This window comes from Homalodisca vitripennis, chromosome X (assembly GCF_021130785.1).
Source record: "Homalodisca vitripennis isolate AUS2020 chromosome X, UT_GWSS_2.1, whole genome shotgun sequence".
In the NCBI taxonomy this organism is placed as follows: domain Eukaryota; kingdom Metazoa; phylum Arthropoda; class Insecta; order Hemiptera; family Cicadellidae; genus Homalodisca; species Homalodisca vitripennis.
In genome coordinates this window covers 68,592,633-68,606,549 of record NC_060215.1, presented here as the reverse complement: position 1 = coordinate 68,606,549, position 13,917 = coordinate 68,592,633, and the positions used below count along the sequence as shown (strand labels likewise).

Sequence of the window (13,917 nt, the reverse complement as noted above, 5' to 3'; positions counted from 1 at the left end):
TGACAGATTATTTTTGGAAGTCCCATAGATTTTTGTAATTTCATTTTCGTATTGCTCTTCAATTTTATTTATCGAATAAAAGTGTATTATGAAACTAAATAAAAAACGTTTTAGTTCAATTTAGTCTTTGTTATTAAAGTGTTATTTATGTTTTTGTATACGAATGTAAAAACCAATTATACAGTGTTGGGTTTAAAATTATTGAATGGGTAAATATATGTTTATGTCAATAAAAATTATTTAACAAAATATTTCTAAATCTATAACGCAAATTATTTTAGCCAACATTTCAAATGCCGTTTAAAAATCATTAAATAATTATGGAAACTCGGAGTTAGTTCAATCTGAGTTACAAGGTCATTTTTGCCCGTAAACATTTGAGTGGAAACTTTTAAACACTTCTTTATATAACTATTTTAATTATATATAATATATAATATTATTTTACTAACTTCACGTTTCTAAAAGTAAAAAAAAGTAAAGAATGTCTTATTTTACCAGGCGAAGTTAGGGCTAAGAAGCCCTCTCTAACACTTAACCCTTTCTAAATACCTTTCTAGATGTCTTTCACCTTTTCTAGATTGTATTGAAATATTTAAAATGATACTATTCATGTTACCTCATAACATAATAATGTAAGAAATAAAATATGAATTTAGCTCTAAGATTTACAGTAATCCAAAAGATCAAAGTCTGGTTAGTTAAAAAAATAATTTTGTTATTAGACATTATTATTAAATTTGTTACTTGGCTTACACCAGTAACAAATAGTCTCTATGGTCTCTTTCCTAGCTCAAAATTTAATGGTTTTAACATTTAATATGACAATCAAAAGATTAAAAAAAAAAATAAAAAATCTCGTTCAAAATAGAAAGTATGGAAAATGAGGGAATGCCGTAAAAAGTTTTTATGAAAGCTGGTGTTGAATGGCACCAGAAGTGTGAGAAGTAACAAATTTAATTTAAAAAGGATCGTTCTATGTATAATGATGACAGGTCAAAGTTTCAGAACAGTGGCATTTTAAGTACTTACTTATTCTGAATCGCTGTATAAACCTGTTATGAAGGATTGTACTTCTCCAATTCAAGGCATTGTATTGGAGAACTGGAAAATTAATTGTCTTAAATAGAGTTTAGTTAAATACCAATAAATTATAGTACAAAAGTAGCTTCATAAAGATTTGAACTATAACTTAAATACCGTTTAAATGAAATATTAGCAATCCACCATCCAAATTAAATAAGAGTTCGACAGATTTTCCATATTTAGTCAGTTTGCAATCCCTTTATAGAAAGGTGACACTGCGTTATGTAAATGCTTCTTCAGGAATTAGACTCGTTTCTTGTATAATTCGTTATTTCAGTTCTCCTAAATCATAAAGTTTTTTCATTATTTTTCAAATTTCTCTAAAATGAAATGTTACATGATCGTAATGCAGATGATATTTGGGGTTAATCTACAGTTCCACTTCCCCCTACTGATTTTTGAGGGAACATTTCGTGGAATTACTGCTATATTTGTATGACGTTGTGAGAAGATGCTCCGTCTTGTGAAAACGGACTGAGGGAAAGTTTTGTATAGATACATTTTCAATAGCACGCAATATTATTATGGGCATATGCCGCGACTTCAAGCAAGATTCCATAACACATATTTAAGAACGGACATTAATTAAAACATTTCCAACATACAGTATAATATCCATTTTAAGTGTATATAAACTTTTATTTTTATCGCTGGATTAAAACTTATAATGAATGTTGGGTTTTCATGAAACACTAGTGACTTTCTCAACAAAATGTAAAGACACAATCTTTTAGTTACGGTATTGATTTTGACGTGACAACGTCTTAAATTAGGTTGCGGCTCGGAGTCACTCATGAAAAAGTGTAACGCCCGGTAACGTTACGATGCCCGTCCAGTGGGTCCGCCGCACGGGATCCGCACGGGATAAAGCAGATAACTGTGGGTCCGCCGCACGGGATAAAGCAGATAACTATGTTTATTCGTGAAAATGTGGAGTGCTTAGATTCGTCATTTACAACAACTACAACAATAAAGGTAAATAATTGTACACTGATATTTCATTATCGTAAACTATGATTGATTGATTAATTGTTAGATTGACACAAAAGTTGAGAAACTGAGTTTATAGGTTATGTTATACTATTGACAAATGTTGATAGTGTTAAGTAAATTATTAGTTTAAATCACTCTGCAATCAATCGTAATTCAGTCGATTGAGAAGAAACAGCGCGTATTGCTAGTCAAACATTTAAAATAACAAATTATAACCTCTAACCTGTCATAACAGTGCGACCAAACAAACGAACTAAACCGACCAATCACCACGCGCGGAGTTAGAATTTAACTGTGTTTAGCAAGAATTTCAAATTCCAATTTTAGTAAATGTTTTATTCAACTTTACCATTTACAATAACAAATTTTAATTAATTTCAAATTATGTACAATGTTTTAGTAAACAAAATATATTTCTATATTTAAAATTTGTGCAATTCTTATTTTCATTCAATTCCTTGTTCCTATTGTGCAATTTAATAATATTCATATCAATAAATATTCTACCGAGAAAAAGACGTTGTCACGTAAAATCTTCGCCCGTAAAAACCGACTTTACAGGCAACCATAATTTAAAAAAAAATAAATATCTGCTATGATTTCCCACGATCAATCACATCCTAAGCCCATACTCCTAGCACAAAGCTCACATTACCTACTAATTGATATTGTATTAAATTTAATTAATTCTTTTCTATTCTGGTCTCTAAACCCTGTCAACATTTTTCAAATTCAAATTTTCTTTATTGCAGTAGACAATGTTTTACAATTTTATTGCATGCGTCTAACTTATTATTCTATAATTAACTTATTCTAATAATTATTATTAAGTTGAAGTTTAAAACATAGATTTTGACCAATGTTACACTAATTAAAACATTTTTTTACAATTATCAACACAAAAATGTTATTCATTTTGGCAACAGAGTTAACAAAATAGTTTTATCGTTCCTAGGGATTTGCCATGAACTCATCAAGGGAATAAAACGAATTCGACACTAAAAGATCTCTTGATCAAGCTTTGAAACGTTTCTTTGTTGCCAATTCTTTAACGCACTCCGGGAGTCTGTTGATCACTTTAACACCAACTTGAGATGGAAGTTGTTCATAAACCATCGTTCTGTGAGACTGAACTCTCAGGTTGTCCCTTCCCCTCGTATTATATCCGTGGACGTCACTACCCCGTGTCAAATCACATTTGTACCTACAATACAAGGCCACCTCCCGAATATAGAGGCAGGGCAAAGTCAGTAATCCCAAACTCCTGAAGGCATCTCTACACGAATCTCTAAATTTTAAATTTGCAATGATTCTGACTGCCTTCTTTTGTAGCCGAAAGGCTCTTTTAAATTTGTATTTTGCGCATCCACCCCACAATCTTATTTCATAAGAAAAGTGTGGGTATACTAGCCCATAATAGGCCATTTTTATAATTTTTTCAGTACAATATTTTGCTAGGTTCCGTAGAGCAAAGATACCATTGGCAACTTTGGAATATAGCATGCATGTGTGATCACTCCAAGTCAGCCCTCTACCGAGGTGCATTCATAGGAATGTAGTAGAATCGACTTCCTCTATAAGAGAATCGTTCACTATGACCACTGGTAAAATTTTCATTTTCTTTCTGCCGCAAGTTAAAATTAATAAAGTTTTGAAAACGAAAAACCTTACAGAAAACTGATTGTTTATTGTAAGGTTTTTTTCTCCAATCTGATCTTTTCTTCAGGTAAATTACTCATGCAGTCATGAATCTCCAATGGCATCTTTGCTCGAACCTAGCAAAATATTGTCCTGAAAAATTATTAAAATGGCCTATTATGGGCTAGTATACCCACACTTTTCTTATGAAATAAGATTGTGGGGTGGATGCGCAAAATACAAATTTAAAAGAGCCTTTCGGCTTCAAAAGACGGCAGTCAGAATCATTGCAAATGACTCATGACTCCTATTTTTTAAAAGTAAGTATTTTTTAAACGTTATTCAACACACACTAAAAACCGATGCAACGGAATATCGAATTACCATAAAAAAGTAAAGTAAAGAAAACCAAAAAAATAATTCTGAGTACACCCATGGAGTACTTAATGAACCGTTTCCCCTGGTAATGAATATTTGCATTAAAAAGAAAGAAATTAAAAATGTAGCAACATGACACCTCTGCCAGCATTTTAGATGTATTTCAGAAAATATTTGAGGTAAACTTCTAAAATTGTGTATTTTTCTTAGTTTTGGCACTCACTATGAGTATAAACATATTTTTAGCAAAATATAAAATGTTGGGGCAAACTGAGTGGTTTCATTTTACAAGTAGTAATCCGTTCGTATAGGTCCAAATACACCACGGGTTCGAATAATAAAACATAACAGTACAGAGTGAAGGAAAAGTAAGGATTCCCCATATTAAATTTCGACCTCATCTAGAAAAACCAAATTCTGTATACATAAGTAGGGGACAAAACTGCACTTTTCTATTACCATCACACATTGCCCCTTCATCCAAAATACCAAATGTTGGACCCAAATACAAATTTTTGAATGTAAACCCCTGTCAAGTTACATATAGTTTTAAAGGTCTTTATGAAAGAAAATTAACAGTGAAACTTAGATGTATTAAGCCAGTATAAAATAGCGGCTGGTAGAAACTTTAAACATTTTAATGGGAAAAGTACTGAATATCAGTATTTATTGTTTGACCAAAACTCACAATAACATTCCTAGCAAACTTTGATCTGCCTCGACAAACGAGGGTCCCCAGTCTTATAAAGCTATTGTTTGATTCAAGGAAATGTGTATTAGTTTGTTGATGATGTTCACTAAGTTAAGAAGTGGTTATTCATTTAGTTATCTATTAGTACATTATAGAGCTCAATGACCATGAACGTGTAACAATTTTTATGATACATGGTTATAGAGATTAGATTAGATCTTATGATTAGATTAAAAACTTAATCAATGGCATTTTTCGTAATCGCAACCCTATTTCAAAATAAGGAGTGCAAAACGTTTTGAAGAGACAGGCAGAGTCAAGGAACTTCCCAGACCCGAAAAATAAAATGTAAGCTATTGGCTATGAAATGTCAACGGATGTTTTGCAATGTAGAAATTGCCAATATCTAAACTCGTTCTGTTTCACAAACTTGAAACATTTCCCGAATAACTAAAACGTTACCAATCTGTATACATAAAAACTGCGTATGTAACGCTTTTCGCTATGGCAAGATTTAAACTTTATAAAATCTTAAATCGTAGTTCATGAAATTTCCAAGGACGACTTCGATCGCTAAGTCCACAATTTTACGAGTTAATGATAAACACTATCGATAACAATACTGTAACATTTAAAATATTTTTTGTACACAGACGAAGCGTCATTATGCTAAACAGAATGTAAACCGGCACTTCTGTCGGTATTGGTCTGATGTTAACCATCACTGGATGGGCCCAAATTAAACGTTTGGCTCGGTATTGTCATTTTGTGAGGTTAATTTGTGGACAGTTTTTGATGAAGGAAACCTTACTCCCACAATATACCTGGAAATGTTGTAAGATCTAGATGGATCACCTCCACACTACGGTTGGGATGTCCGCAATCTAGTAACATCTTTCCCAATCGCTAGATAGGTATCGACTGACCTACAGGTTTACCAGATCTGTCACCAATATATTACATTTTCTGGGGACACATTAAACACAATGTTTATAAATCAAAACCACAGTGCATAAACGTATTAAGAAACAGAATTTTGGAATTTATCCAACTAGCCACTTCAAGATTTTTTGCATCAGGTTACCACATTGCCAGAGCGTTAACGGGTAGTGGTTTCAGCACCTGTTATGAAAACACTGAGATAGTAAACCGACTTTATTTTTATTTTACAAACCTCTATTTCCATTTGTAAAACCTGTTTATTTAATTTTTTACTGAAACACATTGAAACGAGTTAAAATGTCATAACTTTGTTTATAACTTCTTATTTTTAGCAATTTTAAGCATGAGAATATTTTGAATTTAAATCCGTCACCAATTTTTACTGGCTTGAAGTAGCGACCTCTAAGTTTCACTGCTAGTTTTCTTCCATAGTGATCTTTAAACAATGTGTAATTTGGCGGGAGTTTAAAATTAAACATTTTTTAGTTGGGACCAAAATGTTGTATTTTGTGGGCCGGGCCAATTTTGTGATAGTAACCGGAAAGTGCAGTTTTGTACCCTACGTATGTTTGGTGTTAGCAGATGCGGTCGTTAAAAAGTTATATGTGTTCATACTTTTTATTTGCCTTATATATAGTACTACTCTGCTAAATATAAATCTAGCTACTTAAATACTACTATTTAATGTAAAACATATGTTGAACTATATAGATAGTACACGAATTTTCGTTTTTAAAACAAATATTGTTCAGCTTTAGACAAAGTTAAACTTTCAAAGCTAAGAATTTGACTTCTGCAGAACTATTTAAACTAGGTTTGTAACCCTTCAGAGCAATCCACCCAACAGTATTGGCTGTTTTACGAAATCATTAGGCCTAATGAGCTAAAATATAGTTTTATATTCGTTTTAATAATGGAAAATATTGTAACGGATGAAAGAGGACATTCGTATTCGCACATACCATACCAGATACAACCATATTTTGTTTTCTTTAAAGACGTGAATATCTAAACAAACCATATATTAAAAACATCAATAATGTTACACAATTGTGTTACGAAATAAATTGTGTTTTAAAATTCGAAAAAATACAATAAATATATTATCTTCACTTAAAAATAAATTTTAAAAACATAATGGTCACATGACATAATTTACACCTTTTAGCAAGTGCGCAGATCTGATAACAACTACTCTCATGATGAAGGAGAGTGCACCTTCTTTCTGCTAGGTCGGTGAATCACAGTGGGTGGTCCGTCACACCGAACTCCCTAGAACTCCTCCGAAGTACATATTTCTTTCGGCGCACATCCTTCCACGGGAGTCGGAGTCATTGAGAAATGCGCTCGCTCGTCATTTCATTCCAACAATTCCTGAGCCTGTCCCCCTCCATAGCCGGGCGGTTCCCACTACCTAGCAAATAGTTTGCGTCAAGAATCGAGGAGGAACGATTATGGCACAATTCACCGAAAACAGTTATCGCTAATTTGGTGGGCAGAACATTGCACCAAGTAATTAAATAGGATCGGCGGGTGATTAAGAGGTGGTCGACACGTGGTATGCGGTGTGCGGTGCGCGGTGTGCGGTGGCGACCGTGCGGTACCGGACAGGGCCGCGGCCGGACCGGACTACTGCGCGTCGCACCGTCCCGCGCCGCTGGTCACTCACCGCTCCTCGCTCCTCTCCGCCATCATTCATATTTCTTACGCACTTCCTTCCACAGTGTTATGTGCCACTGCCAGTACCAGTGCCAGTCTCACAACCGGAGCCAGTACTGGAGTCGGAGTGGGGACTGTCCGACTGTCCCTGTCCTCATCCCCATCCGTGTCTGTCTGCCTCGCCGCCCGTCATCCGTCAGTTCATGCCGGCTGTGCGTACTTAGCGGTCCGTGTCCTTCAGTGCGCGCGATCTACTAAACTGATTCATATTGTGGCCATTACCATACATCTGTCAGTGGTAGGTATATAAAATACCTTTAGTAGCCTAAAACTTTAGAATCTTTTTTTGCTATTTTAGAATAGTTTTAAACAGTTAGGAGCAATTCACATTTGTATTTTTCCATCTGCTGCTTGAATAGTTAAATATCAGGGACATTGACAAAATTAATTATGGTTGAAAAGAGAAATAAATATAATTCATAACTTATTAAACACGTATGTATGTTATATTTCTATGCAATGCATCCATTCCTTTCAATGATCAGTAGTTTAAAAGAAATGCTACATTTATGCAGTAAGTAAAACTTACCATCAGTTTTTTGGAAATTCTAAATTTTTTATTAAAATAATGATTGAGTACAAACCTTAATTTGTTGAGTTCACCTTGTAATACATATCTTTGTCTGACCAGAATATCGATTGGCTAAGATATATTCATGAACAATAAATATTACATTCAAATCCAATTTGTAAATTAGTCACTCATATAATAAACTTTATAATAAACAACACAAGAGTAATTACATTAATTATAAAAACACACCTTATAGATTCTCCTCACGATTAGGATAACAGTATTGTTATAATATGAGTCGGGCCGTTTCCCACGTCTGGGGTAACTGTGAGAAAAAAATGAAAAATGAATAAACCTGCAACATTCACTAATTTAAATTCCATTGTAATGTGACATTCAACTAAAATTTATGATTCTCTATGTGTACTACTTTGAGGAAACCTGTACTACGAACCTCGCTTGCAATGTAGTTTGTAATGGTCTATTTAACTTTTCCGTTTTGTAATAACTTTAAATAATGATTTATACACATAAACACTTCCTCCGCAAAAATGTGAGTAACAAACATTTGCTTATCTAGTGGAAGAGGTAATATTTTGTGTACAGTTCTGTCTTGATTCCAAATGTAACTGATGTTTATTTTGCTAAATAGAATAAACTAGTACTCCTATTTAAATAAGCAGAAAGAAAGGCAAATAAACCCGTAAGCGATTATATAGGCCTACCGTAATTATTAGCTATCAGGAGAATAAAAGTGTATACATCTGACATTGAAGGTTACACATGAAATGGAATTTCGTAGTTACTACATTTGAAATCCGTTACTATCCATGTAACCCGGAAAATCTGTTGAAAATCACTTAAGCTTAGGTACCAGGTGTATACATCAACTATTTGCATACATCAAAAACGTTTGTCTTTGGTATCTAAATATTACTGCATATATTAAGTCTTTTACCGAAGTTAGCAACCTGAAATATTGTTGGTGAGGGGTGAAGCTAACAAAATACTTCTAATCATTATAGTGCGGTTTAATGTGTATGTACTGAAATCGTATCAACAACAGTTTACTGTGGTAAACTTCTGTGTTAACAGTTTATCAGAGATCATGTAATGTTGAATATAAAGCCTTGTTAAGGTAGTGCAATAAATTTTGGCATTGGAATTTAATTTTGATAAGGAAATCATTTTAAAGCATTTAATTATCTTAAATTATGTTTAATTAGTAGAATGAATTTCCTTAAGTTAATTAAAACTTAATAAAAACTTGTCGCTCTATGATGTTATAACTGGTACATAGTGTAAAGGTTTAACATTTTTATCTCAGCAGTTTTTATTTATGCATGATTACAAATTTTGCCTTAACTGCCTACTCTAAATGCCTATTTTCACGTGGAATTACCAAAAGATTTCAGAAAAGTTAAGTTAAATAGCTGTGAATTTAACGTCAAATATTTCCTGAACTCAACATCGACTATACCACCTTAAGTAAGGTAAACTATGACATACCACATTTTAATTAGTATACAAGAATATTTCTAAGCCAATAACCCAAAATAAGATCTGTTCATATAATCCTCTAGTATAAGTTATGGTCAATGAGTTCATTGAGTTTAATCTTAATCGTTCATAGTCAAGTCATTTATATTAATAAATTAATTACTAAACCAATTTTGATACAAGTTAATATATCGTACACTAATAAACACTAAACATAACACTAATAAATACTTTGACTAACCAACCAAGTCGATTTGTATTTTCCTTGTAAATTATAAAATATATATTATGTATTATAACTGCTGTGTTTGCGAGGAGCTAATCATTGTTAGTGCTCTACATCCTTAGTTACTTTATAGAGTAAAACAACTTACACTTACCTGTTGACTACTGTCAAATAAACAATATACACAAGTTTATGAATGATTTTCAACTCAGTCAAAGATGTTACTGCAGTTTGCACGGTTCACGCATTGTCTAAGATTTAAAAACTTAGATATATAAATATAGTATAACTTTAGTATATAGTAACTTTTTAGTAACTTTATAGGGTTTAATTTCTTGTGATTATTTTTCGGAAGCAGATTTCCTAAATTTGGATTTAAGTCGAAACGAATATTTGGACATATACACATTTGTACACACAGTGGTGAATCCAGAGACCACGTTCTGAGGGAGGCTCCTCATGCCTTTTCGAAATTCTGGGGAGATCCTGGAGGATTTTCATACACATTTGTACACACAGTGGTGAATCCAGAGACCACGTTCTGAGGGAGGCTCCTCATGCCTTTTCGAAATTCTGGGGAGATCCTGGAGGATTTTCATACACATTTGTACACACAGTGGTGAATCCAGAGACCACGTTCTGAGGGAGGCTCCTCATGCCTTTTCGAAATTCTGGGGAGATCCTGGAGGATTTTCATACACATTTGTACACACAGTGGTGAATCCAGAGACCACGTTCTGAGGGAGGCTCCTCATGCCTTTTCGAAATTCTGGGGATATCCTGGAGGATTTTCATACACATTTGTACACACAGTGGTGAATCCAGAGACCACGTTCTGAGGGAGGCTCCTCATGCCTTTTCGAAATTCTGGGGATATCCTGGAGGATTTTCATACACATTTGTACACACAGTGGTGAATCCAGAGACCACGTTCTGAGGGAGGCTCCTCATGCCTTTTCGAAATTCTGGGGATATCCTGGAGGATTTTCATACACATTTGTACACACAGTGGTGAATCCAGAGACCACGTTCTGAGGGAGGCTCCTCATGCCTTTTCGAAATTCTGGGGATATCCTGGAGGATTTTCATACACATTTGTACACACAGTGGTGAATCCAGAGACCACGTTCTGAGGGAGGCTCCTCATGCCTTTTCGAAATTCTGGGGAGATCCAGGAGGATTTTCATACACATTTGTACACACAGTGGTGAATCCAGAGACCACGTTCTGAGGGAGGCTCCTCATGCCTTTTCGAAATTCTGGGGATATCCTGGAGGATTTTCATACACATTTGTACACACAGTGGTGAATCCAGAGACCACGTTCTGAGGGAGGCTCCTCATGCCTTTTCGAAATTCTGGGGATATCCTGGAGGATTTTCATACACATTTGTACACACAGTGGTGAATCCAGAGACCACGTTCTGAGGGAGGCTCCTCATGCCTTTTCGAAATTCTGGGGAGATCCAGGAGGATTTTCATACACATTTGTACACACAGTGGTGAATCCAGAGACCACGTTCTGAGGGAGGCTCCTCATGCCTTTTCGAAATTCTGGGGAGATCCAGGAGGATTTTCAAAACCCCGAGCTTCCATGTTTAAAGGACATTTCTCGTGTTTTTAGTCAAAGTTATGTTCCCACAAACCCCAAACTGAAAAAAAGAAAAACTCTTGTAACAAGATCATAATCATACTATACACTAATTTATAATAGGTAGTTGCTCTTCTTGTGGACGCCTCAGAATCAAGTACATACAGTTCTAAGCCTGTAGAACTTCCTGCACCCGCCGAGCCGCTCTTTCCTTTTTTGGAGGTGTCCAAATAAATAAATTCACCTGGACAAGTTTCACCGAAAATAAACAAATCAAACAGAATCTTTCAGAACAATGTAAATCAATGTAGTAAATTACGTAGATGATGAAAATCTTAAAGAAAAGGTTAAAGATTTTTGAGGGCATTAACCATTTTATGTTTAAATTATTTGATTTTTATAGTGAAATGTCTGGATATGCTTAAAAATATACAGTATTTGTAGCTTTGGCGTATTTTTGGTTCAGTTTATATTTGAATTCAGAATATGAAGCGAATAATTTTGAAAAAGTTTCTAATTTGTAACTTTTATAAACTATTATTTCATTTATGATCATCAAACAATCTAACAGGATTTCATCACCTTTATTGGTTGCCAAGGCATTTATAATACCTTACTTCATTGTTACCATATTATAAATTAAATTCTATATTAATATTGTTACTGAAACATAAATTAAATTTCTTCGTTAAACACTCGTTTTACCTCATTTATCCTCGTGCCGTCCTATTATCCTGAGTGCGTGCACAAGATCACAATCATAAGTTATTGTTACAGTCACAAAAAGTTTCTACAGCCATTATCAAAAAGACAAATTTATTACAAGTGTTTGCGACATCAATACAACTAATTTACTACGTCACATACTCAAAAAAGGGGACATATCTCTCATGAAATAGGTTTAAACTGAAACTCTTGAACTTTATATTTTATATTGATGTATCGTGAGATTTACATACTCGTTGGGAAATACAAGTATGACGCGACGCAACGGGTTGAAAGAGCAAAATGTTCAAGCCTCTTTTGTGCAATGTCATCGCACAGCACTAGAATCTTTTAATCCGTCAGTTTCCTCTGCACAACCTCGATTGCTTCATTTTTTGTGACATCAGCCATAATTTTATATATAGGTGGTGTCTCACGGTGTCTTTGTAGCACGTATCCTTGGTACTGAAGAATTTTCATAACAAGATCTATGTCTTTCTTAGCTTTCAAAACAATACTGTGTACGTATTTAATAGATGATTTTATTGAAATGTATGCGATCTTACGCAATTTGCTTTTTTAGCTCCCATTCCCATTAAAAAGAATGTAAAATTAGTTTCACGAGTAAAAATAACCACAACATTCTGTTTTTTAGTGACACAGGTTAATTTGGACTCAATATTCAGCAGAAACAATTGCTGAGTGTAGAGCCAAGTAGATTGCAACTTAGAAGACAAAAAGAGATACACTAACATTAAACCTATAAGCATAAACCTGCAGGTCAGACTTCAGCATGGAAAAAATGTTTTATTAGCAAAAAGAAACCCCTAAATTGGAGCTCGAGACATTCCTGGCTCAGTATCGAAACTCTCAGAATACTATTTACCGTCAAATCGAACTCGGACATTCTTAGAATATGTCTTGTGTTTAGAATGAGCATGTATAAAAGGTACGATTTAATCTGCCAAATAATGTCAGATAAACGTACAAAGTCCGGAAGCTTCCTCAATAATAAGTGGTGTGGGAGCTGGTGTAAAATTGTAAATTCTCTTACAAATAACTGCATTCAACCTTATTAAATATTCGTACTTTTGATATGATATATTTAATAGACATTGGTCTGAACTTGAGTGAGTTTGAGTTCTCTTGTTCGAGGCAACGTGACTATCGCTGTCTTCTAGATGGAGGAATTCAGACGTTTCAACCCGAGGATGACCCCTGACATTCCAGACCAGTGCAACAACTTGATCGTAGTTCGTAAGGATGATGTATATAGAGCATCCTTATCAAGACGGGGCTGTGATATGTTCAATAACTCATTAATATTAAAGCCAGAACTTATTCTGGTCCTGGAATAAAAAAAGTGGATTTCAGTCATAACCCGGAGCATTAAAATAACCAATACGTTGTATTTTATGAGGTAAAAGTTTCCTTATAATTTCAAAATACATTCATGAGTTGTAATGGTAATCGAAGAATCACATGCTAATTGATTTTACGTCCAAAAAATAAAAATAACTGTTCGTATTTAAAAGTAATGTAGATTCCATCATAATTTATTATCAATAGCAATTAACTTTATTGTCAACTTAAACAATTGCTACATTTACATGTTAATGAGAAAACTCTGTATTATCCCAAGATTTATTAAGACATTTCGTATTTAACTTTTGACTATTTCCCTCTCTTTATAAATTTTAATCACTATTGATGGAAAGATCACTTTATTTTTAACAGTAAAATACTACTTCTACACAATTAGGAATTTATAGTATATATTTGTATTTTAAATCCAATGTAAACAATATGGAGCAATTTCAAAGCTACAAAACGTTTTATGAATTTTAAAGTTGTAGGTTACTGGGATTAAAAACCTTTTTTAATACTCTCACAAAAACACATAAAAGAGTTTTTCTAAATTGTATATGACTTTTA

General features: G+C 33.9%; 1 protein-coding gene across 1 annotated transcript in view; it reads left to right on the top strand.

Moving 5' to 3' along the window:
• The first annotated feature begins 7,218 nt into the window (after nucleotides 1-7,218).
• LOC124369140 (extracellular serine/threonine protein kinase four-jointed) overlaps nucleotides 7,219-13,917 on the top strand; it is a 33,915-nt gene continuing 27,216 nt past the window's right edge. Inside the window, exon 1 of the mRNA XM_046826917.1 lies at nucleotides 7,219-7,685. The gene's annotated coding sequence lies outside the window, so the exon portion shown is untranslated. The remainder of the gene's footprint in view (nucleotides 7,686-13,917) is intronic.